The sequence below is a fragment of the Marmota marmota genome, unplaced genomic scaffold, assembly GCF_001458135.2.
Source record: "Marmota marmota marmota unplaced genomic scaffold, marMar, whole genome shotgun sequence".
Lineage (NCBI taxonomy): Eukaryota > Metazoa > Chordata > Mammalia > Rodentia > Sciuridae > Marmota > Marmota marmota.
This window is the reverse complement of record NW_025999960.1, coordinates 1,529,429-1,535,428: the sequence shown is the minus strand read 5'-3', so window position 1 is coordinate 1,535,428 and position 6,000 is coordinate 1,529,429. Positions and strand designations below refer to the sequence as shown.

Here is a 6,000-nt window from a genome sequence, read left to right as displayed (position 1 = left end):
TTAAGCTTTACTCAATGTTCATCTACATTGAACTGTTCATTCTGTTGGCTGGGAAACTGATGTTGGAAAGAAAGAGAGAGAGGCTTTGTATCTTTATGATCTTGGTAGGATCACCTTTATAGCAATTCTATTGTGACAGCTCATCTGGGTGCAGTCTCAGTCTTAAATCAATTTTCAATTTTATAGGTTGGAGATTAATTCAGTGTCAAGACCATGCTCTTAATGATCTTAGTGGTATTATTCAAGTTTTTGTGTCTTTGAGTTGGTGACACTTAGCAGAAGCAATCCTTGGCTTATCAAATGAAGTTTCTTTGGACTAGAACAGTGGTCAGAAATAAGACACAGTGAACTCATCTAGGCAGCAGATTTTAAAGAGTGGCTTCAAAGCAGGTAGCTATACTTGTTCTTTGAATGGTAGATAACTTTGAAGTTAGGGAATTGAAACGTGGAATGTATAATATGTCTAAGTGTTGACTTCCTATCATAATGCAAAACATGGTGTTATGGTGTATTTGTCTTACACAAAAACTCATGTGTGAAACAATGCAAGAAAGTTTAGAGAAGAAATGACTGGGTTATGAGAACCTTAACCTAATCAGTGTATTAATCCACTTGAATGGAAAGTAGGCTAGGTGGTAACTGTAGCCAGGTAGGGTGTGGCCGAAGGAGGCAGGTCTTAGGGGCCTGCCTTTGAGGTTTATATTTTGTCTGTAGTGAGCAGAGTTCTCTCTGTTTTCTGATTGCTGTGTCCTGAGCTGCTTTCCTTCTCCACACCCTCTGCCATGAAGTTCTGCCTCACATCAGGCCCAGAGCAATAGGGTCAACCATCTACGGAAAGAACCTCCGAATCCATGAGTGCTGAATAAACTGTTCTTCCTCTATTTATTCTTGTAAGATCTTTTGATCACAACGATGAAAAATCTGACTAAAACACATGGCTTCATTTCACTTTCTTGATAGGCTGTGGTCCAGTTGAATGCACATTCCTCATAGATTATACTTAGTCTAGATGAGGGTATGCCTTGAAGCACTCACTATTTAAATGTCTTTTTGGTTAATTTCCAGATAGCATCCTACTTTAGAAGGGCTTGACTGTGTTTATGTATCAAAAGGTGCTCTTATCTATTTTTTTAACCTATTATTCTTGATTACCATATCTAAAAACCACTTTCTCGGGATGTCTTGTTTGTTCTTTATTTTCTCCTTTCTTCCTAAATATTGATCATTTTATGACTTCCTGGACATAAGTTACAATAAAACACTCTAGAAGACAGAAACACTCTAGAAGACTGAAAATGCATTCATTATTGCTGCAATGCTAATTAGTAATATCTGTTTTATCATTAACTTTTCATTCCATCTCATTAAGTTTTATTCTTGTACCATATTATTTTATCATCTTGCATTATAGCTTTGTGGAACTGGCATGACTTGAGAGTCAGCTAGACTTGGATTCAATTCATAAATCTACCATTTGTCCTGGCTCTGTGACCTTCATTGAGCTAATTAGCCTCCCCAAGCTTAAATCTAAGCAATGATCAAATGTATTGTTTTCACCTTACTAATATAAAAATTAATATCTGTATGTGTAGTTTTGAATAATATGATTCTATTCATCGGGTTAAATAAATGTTTTTCAGACTCATTGTGCACCAAAATCACCTGGGGTACTTAAAAATAAATACAAGTGCCTGAGCCTCAGAGGTTATGATTCAACCCGCCTCAGGTAGGTCCTGGACAGTGGTATTTTTTAGAGCTTCTCTGGTGATTCTTATGTGCAGCAAGTGATGGAAACTACCAGGTGAGGGCTCAGTGGCTGTTAGCCATCATCACTCTAGGGTGGTAATAAATCACTTCTTTTCAGAAAACATAAAATGGTAACAATACTTCAGTCTCCATGGGAAAGACTAGAATCTATGGGTTAAAAAACAGTTCATTTTCACCTACCCTTGCTTCACAGTGCTGGAGGAAAGGGACCATGCCAAGCAGCTTGTCTTCTTTCCTTCGTCTGGACCTATGAAGGACCTTAAATGTGATTTTATAGGTTCTGTGAAGACAAAAGAAGCCAGAATTTTTAATTCTAGCAAGATTATTTTAAATTTAGGAATTATTACTCAAAGATACTCAAGTTTCACACAAAATTTGATGCAAAAATAAGGGGAAAATCAATTAGTAATCAGGCAAAATAATTACATTTAAATTACAGAATTTATGCAGGATTTTTAAAATTGATATTTATTTCTTTATAATACTTTAAAAGGAAAATAAGAGGGAAGCTTTAATATGTGTACCAAAAAAATTTTAAGCTATTTTTGGAATAAACATGAAAGTCAAAAGTTTTCTAGAATCTTATTTGGAAGAATATGTACTATGATGGTTTTTGCTTTCAATCTACAAAATCTCCCATAAATCTCATAGCAGTTTGTTACTAGTATTGGGGGATCTGTAGTTAAGTTATTCCATACTTAAAAGGTAATTCTAGAAAGTAAGTCAGAACAAACATTTAACATGCTAACAACACCAGAACAGGGGCAAGGCCACCAGGGAAGAATAAAGTTCTGATTTCTTTTGTAGCTCGTCCAGAGGTCTGGATACAAAGAGAATTAATATACAGTAATATGTCGAAAGTAAATACATTATTATTTTTATTATTAACAATAATAACAAATGTATTCACTGCACTGGATAACTGTATAAACAACCAAAAATAGCTACTTAAAAGAACTACTACAACGTTTGGAAATGTAAAGCAGAAAATGTGCAATAGGCTATTTGTTCTAGGACACATGTACAAATTCACATCAAAGCCACATGGTATAAACCTTTATGGGTTTTCCCATAAAAAACAACTAACATGTAGTACTAAACCATTTTATGTTATTATAAAACAACTACCAGTTTCTAGGCACGGTTCTAAATGTATCATGTCATTCAATTCTCACAATAACCTAATCGTTATTATCTCTGCTTCACAGATCGGGGAACTGAGGCTCAGAGAGTTAAGGTCTTGAGAATTTAAGATGTCGTCCAGGAGCAGCAGCAGCAACAACACTAGTCTGTAAGAAAAGTAGAAGTATAGACTTTTCCCCAGAACCATGAAATCAGCATTGGCAGTTTAAGGGGTCTCCAAGTGATTCTTATTTGAAAGTAGGACTGACTTAAGTAAATTACCCAAGGTCATACACACTAGCATAGGCAAAATTTAACTTAGTCACTGTTGCTATAAAGTGGGCTGAAGTGTGTATCTTAGGAAGTAAATGGTAATTATTTCTTGTTACAAATGAAACTAATAGCGGTAAGATTGTGAAAATGGTCATTGTGCGGGGCACATGTAGGTCGTCAGAATGTAGGATAACTAGGACTATGTATCCTACAAGTGTGAGTGTGTACCTTACAGGTGTGAAGCCCTCTGCATCCACATAAATTGTGGCCCTTTGCCCAGAAGAACAATTCCATTGGTTTCATCCTCTGTCCAAACTACCCACTGTTCAAAATGTCTATCACTTCCCCATTCGTAAGAAGGCATTATCTTTGATGGGATCAGAGAAGGAAACGTACCATTTTCCCCTTGCCATGGCTGTCACTGCCATCTCAGATTGTCCTCTGTGCCTGAGGGATAGTTCATGTTCCTATAATGAGTCGCCACCAGTGGGATTTCCTCTAATTCAAGTAGGTGTAGTTCTCCAACCTCTAGAAAAGGCAAAGTCCCCTCATTAGGGTCTGGGAATCCCTGTGTATTCACAGGTTAAGTCCTGTCATCTACAACTTGGTGCCCTCTGTTTTTCTCCCCACTCCTCCAATTTTCTTATTTCTGACCCTTCTGTTTATATCCACAGACTGTGGCTTCTCTCAAAAACCTCTCTGCACCAGGCAGTAGCCAACACAGTCTTTCTGGAAGTGCTTTTGAGCTAAAGTGCTATAACTTGCACTTTAGCTAAAGTGCTATAACTTTCCAGGGAGAAAGGCATTGTCCCTTCAGGGTCCTACGTGTCACACCTCTGGAAACTCATATCAAAGTCCAATTCTTAGGACCAACTCACAGCCTCTTACCCCTCAGCTAAGTCTTTGCTCCTGGGCTCCCTCCTCTGCCTGATTCTCTCTTGCTGTTCTATACAGTTTTTCTGTATCACTGTATATGGGAGCTTTGTACAACACCTGGAACATGAATATTTCAATAATTATTGATTGTTTTGAATGGTTGATTCATTTCTCTCCTTAGTTCTTCATGCAAATTCTGCTAGGCCTGGCCACCAAGCTACCAGACATGGTCAGACATGTCTAGCCACTTTAAGTAGAGATAGCTGAGACTCTTTCCAAAGTTCCCTTTCATTAACAAAGAGAATGGATTCTGAAAAGATGGGTGCATGGGCATGTCAAACCCATGTCAGGAAAATCAGGTCCATGAGCTTATCAACCACGCAGACACTGAATGACACAACCCCTTCCCCTGAAACACATTAAGGGAATGGCACCTAAGACTGTGGTATGGTGGCACTAACTGATCTTTCAACTATCAGACCACCTGTGAATGGGTTAGGAGGTCAACAGGCAATGAATTCCCAACTCTTTTTCCAGAGCTTCAGCTCAGATCAATCTCCCTGGCCCACTTGAAACTGCCTGCCCTGGGGATCCTTGCCTTGAAAAAAGTCTGCAACCTGAACAGCTGGCGCCCTAAACAAGTTCCTCAGCTGATTCCTAATCATATCTGACCACCCGTAGTGATTCTTTTGGGTCTGTATCAGTTTTCTGCCTTTGTTTGGGTTCTGTTTCTTGAAACCCTGTGGCCACCATTAACCCTACCTTACCCATTCTGTAACTCATATACTATTGTGTAAAGTGTGATGTTTGAGTTCAATGTTATAAAGATTAGTAAGGGGAGAGGGGAAGAATAGCAGTTCAGTGGATTAGATAAAAGGGAAGGAAGGGAAGTGAGAGGGAATGTGAATAGGAAAAACAGTGGAATGAATCTAAGATGACTTTCCTATGTACATGTATGGATACACCACAGTGAGCTGTCACATCATGTACATACAGAAGACTGGGAGCCTAATTGGGATAACATATACTTTGTGTTTATATAAATATGTCAAAATATATTTTACTGTAATGTATAATTAGAAAGAATAAAATAAGCATGAAAAAGATTGAGATGGAATAAAAGAACCTGACACTGCCCTGTTCATGGCTTCCAAGACAGCATAAGAATTCTGTGATATATAATGCTGATGAAAATGATATAGTTTGTGAATTTATTATTTATTTTAGTTTTTGTATCACTGTGACAAAAATACTTGACAAGAACCACTTAGAGGACAAAAGGTTTATTTGGGGCTCATGGCTTCATAGGTCTCAGTACATAGATGGCTGACTCATTTGTTCTGAGTCCAAGGTGAGGTAGCACCTCATGAGGGAAAGGCCGAGTGGAGGAGAGATGCCCAGCTCATGGTGGGGTCAAGAAGCAGAAGGAGAGAAGGAAGAAGGGGCCACAGGGCAGATGAACCTTCCAGGGCCTCAGTGATGCTCCTCTAGCCATGCTCCCCCCACTTACAGTTACCATCCTGTCATTCAAGTGAGAATGGACTGATCAGATTATAGCTCTCATAAACTTATCATTTCAGCTCAGAATATTCTTGCATTAAAAGGAGTTTTAGGAGACATCTCACATCAAAACTATAACATTATTCAATAAAGTCTGACATTGTGGAAAGACGTAAATATGTTCCATCTATGCAAATTGCATAGAACACTCACAATACTGGCCCAGAAACAAGATAAGACTTCCCAAGTGATGCTCACGTTGTATCAACTTTGTCCAGAAATTTTCAGTCTCATTGAATATATGAATTTAGATATCAGTGAATTCTTATCTGTTTTGGTTCATTTCTTTCTATTAGGAAAAGGAATATATAACCAGAATCTAAACTGCTGTAAAATTAGTTCTGACATTTAATTTAATTCTTATCATCACTTTATGAAATAAACATTTTTTTAGGTTTGGTA

General features: G+C 37.9%; 1 long non-coding RNA gene across 1 annotated transcript in view; it reads right to left on the bottom strand.

The window, feature by feature from the left end:
- Window positions 1–1,497: 1,497 nt before the first annotated feature.
- Window positions 1,498–6,000, bottom strand: part of LOC125616613 — a 57,244-nt gene continuing 52,741 nt past the window's right edge. Inside the window, exon 3 of the long non-coding RNA XR_007347341.1 lies at window positions 1,498–2,047. This is a non-coding gene — a long non-coding RNA (uncharacterized LOC125616613). The remainder of the gene's footprint in view (window positions 2,048–6,000) is intronic.